This window comes from Triturus cristatus, chromosome 2_2 (assembly GCF_964204655.1).
Source record: "Triturus cristatus chromosome 2_2, aTriCri1.1, whole genome shotgun sequence".
Classification (NCBI taxonomy): Eukaryota; Metazoa; Chordata; class Amphibia; order Caudata; family Salamandridae; genus Triturus; species Triturus cristatus.
Window position 1 is genome coordinate 836,534,819 of NC_140582.1, and position 11,782 is coordinate 836,546,600.

An 11,782-nucleotide genomic window follows, 5' to 3' on the forward strand; every position below is an offset into this window, starting at 1 on the left:
TGAATGAGGTGTCGAGTCAAAACGAAGTAAAAAGAAAGGAGCAAAAGGAGTCAAGAGAACCTGAGGAGATAAAGAGAATTAGAAAACCCAACCAAAAGTACAGATCACCGGAATGGTCTTATGTGGCACTGTCTGAAGGAGGAGAAGAAGAAGAAACAGTGAATCGAGACAATCCGGAGGGGATCTTGAGACAAGTGGTTGAGGAAAAGGAAAAATCTGTTGGAATCTTAAAAGTTATCCTGACTGACATTGGAGAAGAGTCGGATGCACAGGATGTTGTTGATGATCTGATACAATTTGATGTTGCTGAAGAAGAAGGAGTGAAAAGTGATGAATATGCAAATTGAGTGAACTGAAGAAATCACTTGGAGAAAAGTGAAAAGGAGAAAGTCTGAAATTCAGCTGTTTGAAGTAATCCAGAAATAAAGAGTAATACAGTAGTGGAGTAGTAGAGGCTAAGTCAAAAGACACGGTCAAAGTAGTAAAATGGCTAACATAGAGAATAATCAAAGTAGATGTGCCTTCTTGAAAAGATGGTGTAGAATGTGCTGTTGCTGTACTGGATTATTAATGCTACTATGGGGTGTTTTAGCTTTATTAGTTACATTTAGAGTTACAATAGGTACATTTGAAATACATACTGAGAATGAGACTAATGTAGAGAAGAGTTCACAAAAAGTAGTTCCAACTAGAATTAGTAATGCTTACATGCATAAAGATAGGTCAATTAATGATTTTTCTAGCAATGTTTTTTCGAAATTGTTGTATGAATATGTGAAGACAATGGAAGTGAGGGATTGCTATGTTTGTATGCAATTACCTGCATCCGTTTCAGAGGGTGTTACTTATCACCATTTACCAGCTACGTATGGAATTTCTTGTAGTGTGTTGAGTAGTATTTTTTATTTGCTAGGGAAAATAGATTATAAGATGTCTAACAAAGATAGTATTTTTGGGCAATTGCCTATGAATGAAAAGCTGAATCCAGCTAAAGAAGCTAACATTTTTGGTGAGATTTTTATTGAGAAAGAAGAATTAACATTAGATTACATTTTTAAGAATAATTTAACTTGCAGTTTGAAAGAAGAGGAGAAAGCTTTCCTAAACATGGTGGAGGAAAGGAGATTGAGCATGCATGAAAAGGCAGGGAAATACAAAGTGAGTGAGACAATTTGGGACATTGAGATGGGAAAAGAATTGAGAAATGGAGCTAGTCCAACTTTAGCTTTAGATGCACCACAGAAGGGTAAGCTGTGCATTACAAGAAAGAAATCCCAATATGATACATACTTTGTTGGGACTAGTGAGTGTCATGATACATACTTCATTGCGACAGGATGGGGTTTTAGAGGAGGAGAGGATCCAGTTTTCCCAGGAGTGTATTATGTTTGTGGGAACAAGGCTTATTACAAGTTGCCTGACCATTGGTATGGCACGTGTTATGTGGGCCTGGTCTTTCCAAAGATTTTTCATATAGATAGAATAGAAGATGTAGAACATATTAATTTACTAACACGTTTTAAGAGAGAAACTTGGTCAGAAATAGTGGGTGACATTTTTGGAGCTTTAATTCCAGCAGTGGGAATTTCTTTGAATGCATATTGAATTCGGAAACTGTCAACAGTGGTGGATCGCTTATCGACAAATACCGCTGGAAGGTTTGTTTTGGTGAATACGGAATTGATTGCCGTACGTGCCATGTCTATGCAAAATCGACTTGCCCTTGATATTCTATTAGCCAAGGAGGGTGGGGTCTGTGGAATATTGAAAGTTCAACATTCTTGCACTTACATTCCAGACGAAAGCAAAGACCTGAAGGTCTATATCAAAAATATTACTGATTTGCATTAAGAATTAGTACCACTGAAAGCTGAGAGTATTTGGACTAAAATAGCTAATAAAGTAGTTGCTGTTAAGAATTTTATTGCAAAAATAGGTAGTACTATTATAGGTAAGATATTGTTTCCTTTGACTTGTATAATTGTTGCTTTATTGATACTAAGATTGGTGTGTTTGTGTTGTAAAAACAGGGGAGGGAAAAAGAAATTAATTAAAAGAAATATTGAAAGGAGAAATAAAAGAAAAAGAGATCCACAAGAAATAGAATTAGAAGAATTGAGGGAGAGTGTTTATTTGGAGACAAAGAGGGATGATGAAAGGGAGTCTGGTGTCTAGTGTTGTCAAAAAGAAAAAGACATTTCCAGTTTCTCCTAAAAATTGGGACTTAAATTTTACTAATTTTTTTTTTGGGTTGTTTATTTGGTGATAATATCACCAAAGGGGGGATTGCTGGAGCAGAGTTTTCTGTTGAAAATCTATTGTTTTTTTTTTAAGCTTTTTTTAACCGGAGATCCAGGGTTCCAGCACTGGGTGCAGTCCAGACACAGATAGCATAGACAGGCTTGCTTTGCCACCAATAGACACAAGGCCAAATGGCCAGGCCGCTGTCTCCTGTGAGTTTTACTTCCACTTGTAGCATCATCTTCTCTCTGTGCCATAGCAGAAAGGACTGCATGAATAGCAGGAACAGTCAGTTTCCCCACAATGAAGAGGGAGTGCTAGTGGAGACAAAAAGCTATTGCGTAGCAAAAATGTAAAGAAGTGAAAATAAAACATTGAAGAAGGTTGCTGGCAACCTTCAAACAAAGCAGCCAGTTGGCTGAATCCCAAGAGCTGACTAAAAGTACTGAGTTTGGCCATTGACCATTGCATGACTTCATGGTGAGATTTACAACCTAATTGTAAGTGGCAAAAAATTTGAGACCTGTCCAAACCCTTGAGTTGGCCTAACGGCTAGGGTGCTCGACATCGAATCTGGGGAACTGGGTTCGAGTCTTGGCAATGACGCTGAACATCCTGTGATTTTATGCAAATCACTTAATCTCCCCATGCCTAACAAAAAAAAAAAAATGAATGTGTTCTCATGTAATTCAACTGGTGCTATGTAAAGCGCTCTGATACCCGATTCGGGTCAAGTTTGTGCTATATAAAACTCTGTAAAATAAAAAAAATTATTGGTGTAGAGGTGAGAAGTATGAGTTATGCTGACTTTATCACACCTAGTAAATAGCATACACGATAAAGTCCACAGGCTCTGTTGAATTTTAGCAGGCCGAGAAAGCTGGAGTTTAAAATGGGATAAATGCCCAGTCATTACCTGAACATGTATATTTTGGTGCAGAAAATGGCAAAAGCTGCATGTTATTCCCCATTTTAGGACAAACCTTGTCATAGGAGATAATTATCGCACCCTACAGATTCCAAACCCCACCATGTCATATTGGATTGGGTTTTTATGGGCATTAAGAATGTTACCTTTATTTTTGGTTATTATGAAACTTTATGTTGATGTTGGGTCCTCTTTAGGCCTGCTTTAACCCCTTCGACGCGCATGACGGAGCGGTTCCGTCATACACGTCGGTTGCGCTGTGCGCATGACGGAACCGCTCCGTCATGGCCCCGCCCGCGCACAGAACCTTCAGCGTGGCGCGGAAATCCGCGCCGCGCTGAAGGGGTTAAGGGTGTTGGTGATGAGGGTATGTTGATCATAAAGCCAAAAAGCATGTGTTTTTAAATATGTAAAGTGAATGTCAAAAGCTGTAGGCCATTTCCACTTGAATTATGAATGAGTGGTAAAGCCTATAGACCCACTCTTTGGTGCAACGTCCTAAATTGTGATAGTAGGCCTATTTAAGGGTATTGTTGGTTTTTAGGGTAAGGGCAGGTTGGTGTGCAAACTATCATATGGTACATCACATATAACAGAAAGAGCATATGTTTATGGGATGTATGATGATACAACGCGTACCATCACAACGCGGTATGTTACATCGCGGTTTTGACAACGCAAGTCGTTACATCGACTTGCGTTGGTAGGCGCTGGATTTAGGAATAGTGTGAATTACTATTCCAACTCCAGTCTACGTACAGTAGGGAAGGTGTTGGAATAGTAATTCACACTATTCCTTAGTCTAGAGCGCCCTCCAGTGCAAGTCGGTGTAACGACTTTCGTTGTTAAAACCACGATGTAACCATACCGCGTTGTAATGGTTTCGTGGTAAAGGATGTTTCCCATGTTTATGGTGTAAGTCGCCGCCTGTGATGAATATATAGGGCACAAGACTACAAACTGGGTATTTTGTGGACCCCACTTAAGTGGGGTTCCCATTTGCAATTCCACCTGACATCTTGTAAATATTTTTTATGTTGTGCCTAGTATTTAGTTATGTGTGCATTAGAGTACTTTTACTTTCTAAAGTGAAAGCAGAATGCACACAAGACCTTTGCTAGACTTGACTATTTTCTTGGCTCACCGGAAGTTGCTTCCATATTTCAGCCGGTGGAACCCCGCCCTTTATCCGATCATGTCTCTTACCCTTAGTGTTCCATCCTCTGGCCCATCCTCTAGAACCTGGTGCCTTCATGAAACCTTACTGCAGCACCCGGAGGTTCTTGCCCACATCACTAAGACAATCACTGACTGTTTGGATATTAAGGAGACCCCGGATGTTGGAGTCTCTACTCTTTGGGATGCCCTGAAAACAGTTGTCAGGGGGGATTTCATCGCTATAGCTGCTGCCATCAATGAGCTCTGTCGGGAGAAGAGGGAGCAACTAACTCATCAAGTCTTAGAACTGGAACATTTTCATAAGAGAACTGGTGCTCCCAGGGTTTGGAGGCAGTTGGAGGCAGCCTGTGAGCAGTTAGAGGGCATCGATGTTGACAGGGCATAATACGCGGTGCTTCTCCTTCGTCCCCGATATTATATTGGCAGCAATAGATGTGGGCGTCTCCTGGCTAACCGGTTGCGCATTCAACGCCAGGAGTCTGGAGTCCCAGTGGTGGCTGATGCCGAAGGACATGTGTGGAGGGATGACCCACACATAGTGGAGACTTGCTGTTATTTTGATCAGAATCTCTACACAGCGCAGGACCTTCTGCCTGATGCTGCAATTGCATACCTCAAAGAGCCCCGTACCTCTGCCTTGACACTGGGAGAGGCGGCTGAACTAGACCACCCTGTCCGGATAAAGGAGGTTATTACTAGCATAGCCTGACAAAAGCCGTCCAAATCTCCGGGCCCGATGGCATCCCTGCCTCCTTTTATACGGCCTTCTGCCATTGGCCTGTCTTCTTACTAGATTATTTAATGCAATTGGGGATGATTCCTTGCTTCCCCCTCCATGCTCATGGCGTCTATCATAGTGATCCCCAAACCGTGGAAGGACAAGTCCCACTGCTCCTCATATAGGCCCACCTACCTTTTGAATGCAGACTTTAAACTCTTCACAGGCATTTTAACTCCCTGTCTTAGTACCTTACTTCTGGGCCTTATAGACCAAGCCGGATCCGTGCCACAACGGCAATGTAGCGCTAATACAAGGTGAATCCTCCACCTTATACATAAGGGTCAGAGATATGACCAGGAGAGGATGCTCCTGGCCATAGATGCTTAAAAAGCGTTTGACAGGGTCCATTGGCCACACTTAGCAGCGACCATAACGCATTTTAATCTCAGGGACCGGTTTACTAGGTGGATTCTTAGCAGCTATATTCAACCCACAGCGGTGGTCCGTGTCAACAGACATTCCTTCACCCCATTCCCCATTGGCAGTGGTACCCAGCAGGGGTGCCCTGTGTTGCCTTTACTGTTCGCCCTTTACATGGAACCAATGGTGCACCAAGTCCGCACTAACCCCAAGATACGAGGGATTCTCTTTGGGGGTGAACAACACACCATAAGCTTATATACAGATGATGTCCTGGCAACCTTGTAGGAGCCCCCTACCTCCCTACCGGCATTCCTGGAAAAGCTGGAGGCTTTTGGTCGGCAGGCGTGCTTCAAGGCAAATATCCACAAATCACAGGCTCTCAATTTGACCGTCCGCCCACACGCACTAGACACCTTACAGCAGACCCTCCCCCTTCAGTGGGCATCGACCTCTATCCCCTACCTGGGTCTCCACATCACCCCCACAATCTCAGCAACGGTGGCCCTTAACTATCAGAGCCTGACCCACCAGATTAAGTCTGACCTGCTCTGGCGGCAACCTTACTCACTCTCCTGGCTCGGACGGGTCGCAGCGATTAAGATGGGGTTTTGTTCCTGTTTCAGGTTCTCCCTGCCAAGTGGCCCCCTGGGACATTGCATCCCCTGCACCCGGAGCTTAATCCATTCATTTAGGCTGAAAAATGTCCTCATCTTTGTAGACCTCAACTACAGACCCCCAATTGAAGGAGGTCTAGGCTCATGAATCTCTGTCACTACTATCAAGCCACCCAAATTAGGGTCTTTGTGGAATGGGCTCGCGAAGAGTAATAGAAGCGCTGGCTATTTATGGACAGGGCTCTGGCGGGACAGCCCCTGTAGAGAATTCCCTTTCTCCCCAGACACACCCACCAACAACCCTCTATCTTTCTTCCATCACTAAGTTTTCGCTGGCTGCCTGGGAGTGATTGGCGATACGGGGAGCCTTACATCTTTCCCATCCCTGGGCTTACGTGACTCTACATTCCTAAAACCATAGAGCACTAATGAGCACACCCTTGAGTATTAATGATCCCATAGGGTACTGAATGAGTAAACAGATTTCCTATGTCCAATATCACATGTAAAAACTCTTCAGCAAGTAATATCAGTCGATGCGATCAAACAGCATACAGAGTCCACAGAAATCAAATGTCTTCAATTTGGCGATTTTATTCTTGTGCTTCATACATCCAGCATGAAATCTGCCAATGTGCCAACACGTGTTTCGTCTACCCGTAGACTTTTTCAAGGCTGGAACAATAGATATTTAAGACATCGTTGTTGCTTTATAAATAGCAATTGTCTTAATTTGTCATAACAGCTTAAAATCAAGATAAAACACGGTGGTTACAAAGATTATGTACACTTTTATCATAAGAGTTTAGTCAAAACCGTGCAAAAGATCCGTCACCAAAATGAACCAACTATAAACCTAATAATTTTAAGTAAAAAGGGTGTGTTACAAGACTAAGACATGTATCAAGAAAAAGGAGGAAGAAAAGAAAAAACGAATGAGAACCAGCAAATTCCCAATTGTCGTAGGAGGTGGTCACCCAGTGTGCCAGAAACCAAAAAAAAGATCTGTGTTGAGAAAGTCCCTGAGGCAAGAGAAAGATCATGCCTAATGAATTAACGGCCTATCGACCCACCGGTTGGCCCGAGAACTTGTTGTTGTACTTTCGACCTCTGGAACTGGGCAGGCTGTAGATCTATTGGCCACCTGTTTGACCTGGAGGTAGAGGTCTCCTTCGAGACACTATGCACAACCCATGCGCTCCCAGAATCGGAGTGTTGGCATTACACCCGGATCCGCCATTAGATACTGCACCCTTCTGTCCGTACTGTAGCAGAGCTACAGCTTGCCCCCTTTGATCGCTGGCTGATCTCTAAGATATCCAACAAGGTGTCTCATCTCAGAGTTATACCACATGACAAGCCCCATTGCGGAGTCTTCCAAATCTACCTGCAACAAATGCTGGGAGACAGTAATTGGTAGAGAACTGATGTTGAAAGAGTGGGGAGATATTTACTACCATGCAAGACACACCGTTCACAACGTGGCTAGCATGGAAACGGCTAATAAAGATAAAGTCATCACCTATTGGTATTACACACCACACCGATTGCACAAATATAACCCATTTAAATCACCTGAGTGCTGGCGCCAGTGTGGGTCCCCAGCCACTCTACTACATATCCTATGGGAATGACAAAAACTCGCGGCTTACTAGTCGCAGGTACAGAACTTCCCAGATTTCCTGCCTACATTATATTGGGTCTTCCCAATGAGCTCACCTTCCCACCTAAATCCCGCAGAGAAAAGCAGATTGATCTGGCCCTGGGGGCAACCCTACAGAACATTTTGACACACTGGGCATATTCCCACTTACTTGGGATGTTTGCATCAAATGGGGTACATATTAGGGGTGGAACGCATAACCACAACTCACAACTTGTCATCTCTGTCACCAATCAGCCTGAGACCACAGCAGCTAGGTTCCATGTCTGTCTCACTGAGATAATGACCTGGATGAGCCATAGATTCCTGAAAATAAATACAGACAAGACAAATGTGATGGAATTCGGCCCGGGCAAGCCCCAGTGGAACAGGTCCTGGTGGCCAATTGAGGCCGGAGAATGCCCCAGCCCGGTGAACAAGGCCAGGAACTTAGGGATCATCTTTGATGATAATCTGAACTTTGGCGCCCAGGTAAACAGTCTCACATCATCCTGCTTTCTCCTATTAAAAACTCTGAGAACATTTTTTCCATACATCTCTCAAGAGCTGCAAAAAACGGTGATGGCAGCACTTTTTCTATCCAAGCTGGACTATTGTAATGCCCTATTTTTGGGCATCGACAAATTCCAACTGAGAAAGCTGCAGTCTCTACAAAATGCCCCAGCGACACTACTCATGGGCATACCCAGAGGACAGTCAACCTCCGCTGGAATCAAATCACTTCACTGACTTCGGATCAAACAGCGTGTAGAATTCAAGTCCCTCAGCCTTGTGCACAAGGCAATATATGGTGGTGGCGCTGAGGACATTCAAAAACTGTTCCCACCATACATTCCTCCACGCACTCTTAGATCTGCCAGCCTGGGTCTCATTCAGATCGCAAAGACCCGATGGGCAAGATAGGGGGCAGGGCAATATCACAATGTGTGGCAAAGCTCTGGAACACACTGCCACTATCTATGATGCTCCAACCCAACCTACAGCTTTTCAGGAAGAGCTTGAAAACCTTGCTCTTTACATCTGCATATGCCTCCATCAACCATAGTGCACCATTCCTGTCCACACACCCAGCACCAAGACGCCATGGCATTCAAGCGCTATATAAGCATATAAACATAAACATAAACATAAACCCTCAATCAATCAATCAATCAGGGACTTGTGAAGCACGCTACTCACCCGTGAGGGTCTCAAGGGGCTGGGGAGGGCAGCTCCGGGTCAGCCGAAGAGCCAGGGCTTGAGGCTCTTCCTGAAGGTGTGCAGAGTGGGGGAGTGTCTGACGTTGATCGGGAGCTTGCTCCAGGCCATTGCCGCAATGTAGGCGAAGGGTCTTCCACCCGCTCTGGTTTTGCGGATGCGCAGGGTTTCTGCGAGGACGAGGTCAGAGGAGCAGAGGTTTCTCCTGGATACTTGGAAGGAGACTCTTTCGTTGAGGTATTTGGGTCTGGTGTTGTGGAGGGATTTGTAGACGTGGGTGAGTAGCTTGAAAGTTACTCTCTTCTCCACGGGGAGCCAGTGGAGATCTCACAGGTGATGGGTGATGTGTTCATGTCATTGGATGACGAGGACGAGTCTGGTCGAGGTGTTCTGGATGGTCTGGAGTCTGCGTAGCAGGGATTTGTTGATTCCAGCATAGAGGAACCCTCACCTTGTTCAACCAGGGTGCGTCATTTCCCAAGCTGTGGGGTCCATTTCTGAAGTTGTTGACGTCAGAATTCCACAAGCTTATCAGTCCAAAGTACTTAAGACTTCTTCGTCTGCCTGAGGCCTCCCCGCCGCCAACAGAAAGAGAGCCACCGATTGATAGGTTATCTTTATGACAGTGCTGATTTTGTTTTATGTGCAATCGGGTTCGGGGCAGGGGCAGGGGAAGGAGTTATGGGGATGACAGGCATTCTAATGCACTGTGGCCTGACGAAATCAGACCTTGATTTGCTGATGTATTATGTCTAATGCTTATAACAATAATAAAGAATTTTGAACCATAAAGTGAAAGCAGAGGCTGGAATGTGTTTTTTGCTGAGTTATGAGTTTCTAGTACACATTACATCTCCGAGTCACAAACTGCTCTGCCCAAAGACATAGCTTTCATTGGTGCAGCAGGTACAGTAGCACCGGGGGAGAGAGGCCTGAAGGCTCCACTTAGCCCTGTAATTCAAACAACAGCTAGGGACCCATTTACTTCCTTGCACTATGGCCCATGGCACACTGGCTATGCTACTGGCTTTGCCTTGCTACCCTGAGAGTTAAATGCTAAAAGGGGTACTCGGTTCTCAGTCCGAGGGTTCCACAGCAGGAATGCCCCAGGACCACATGGTTAAAAGGCCTATATTATATGAAATCAAGGGGAGAGCTAGGGAAAAAGTAAGTACAGGGGTACGTCCCTTCCCCAGATCAATATGAGACTTAAACAATGTGGACGGACCAACTATGTGTATGTAATTAGATCACTGTGAGTAGTAAAAAACTGGACCCTTAGGTGTTCTTAAAAGACCCCTCACACACCAACCTGGTTGGTGTCATGCTTCATCATTGAGGTCCCAACCGGGAGGCCGAGTGCCTCCCGGTTGTGCTACGACGCCTGATTACAGCGGAGCTGGTGTAGTGCAAAAATTTGATGTGAGGTTGAATATTTACAGTTAAGAATATCTCTGAGGATCCTTATCTAAAATTTTAATAGTGGCAGCTCAGGATATGGTTAAAAATAATAATATGTGTCGTGCAACTAAACTGGATTTATTTACCATAAGTTGCTGTATGTGTGGCGGTCTACATGTTTCAGCCCGTAAAAATGTTGTAAGGGCTTTCTTCAGGACCAAAGGTGGGTGAAAAGTGAGTGGCAAAGGTGAATAGTGCCACGTGAAACCTTTTGTAAAACCAGCACACGCGCTAAGGTGTGTGGTTAAAAAGTGCCTGCATACTTACTGACACTTGAAAATAACTATAAGGAAAAATAGAGACACAACAAAACATATAATATCGCAACAATAAAAATGCAATGTTAGTGGTAAAGGTGTGATCGTAGTCAAGTGTCTCTATGACTACCACAGTGATTGTAGCCCATGTGGTTGGCTGCATGCAGGAGGTACTGTGCATGCTGCGTTGAAGATCATGATGAATAACAATGGCAAGTACACAGTGTGCGCACATAGAGTAGGAGACTCAGGGCGCTGTTCTAAGACTGACATAATGGTGCTGTGTGGCTCCTATAGGTGAAAAGGAGACCATATATACAAGTGAGGAGCACCTAGAGCAGTCTACTGGATAAGTGAATACGAACCCGGAGTGAAAAAGGACCGAGCCGCTATTACTATGGTCCTTGGCGCGATGTGCGCGTATAGTCAGGGATACATACAGTGAAAGCTTATCCTAGACAATTGGTGGTGAAAGGACTGTAGAGACAGTGGTAAAGAACTACAGTGGTAAAAAACTACATTCAAAAGCATGCACAGTAATAAGTTTGTATTTACAATGTATGGGGCAAAATGCGGGAGAATCGGGGCTTGGGGGGAGGGTTGCTCATCCAAGTAACCGATTTGAAAACACAAGGATAAATGCTATCAGTACTGAGTCTGGTCGCGGACTCTGTGGGAAGAGGCCGTATGGAGCACGTATAATCTTACTTGGTAGTGATGGTCCCTCCGCTGTAAACCTGACTAGGTCCCTCGCAGTCCCGGCTGGTGCTGGGAGTGCCGAGGGAGCGCGGCTTAAGTACTAAGTGTTTGAATCCCGGTACATGAGAGGTTGCACGTCCAGGTTTCGTGATGACAAGACACCGGGTGGTGTGCGCATCCGCAGGCATGCGCGGTGCTGGTGCAGTGATGTTAGCGCTGGGTAAACACGGCGGCCATCTTAGGGAGGTGTTCACAGTCGGATAGACTGATGCGCGGGTGTAGGATATGCAATTATAATTATTTTATAGGTGCCATAACACTGAAAATAATTACTGAAAATAATTACGGGCCGAGATTACGCTAAGTCTCTGGATACAGGTACTAGACAGGCTGCGTCAG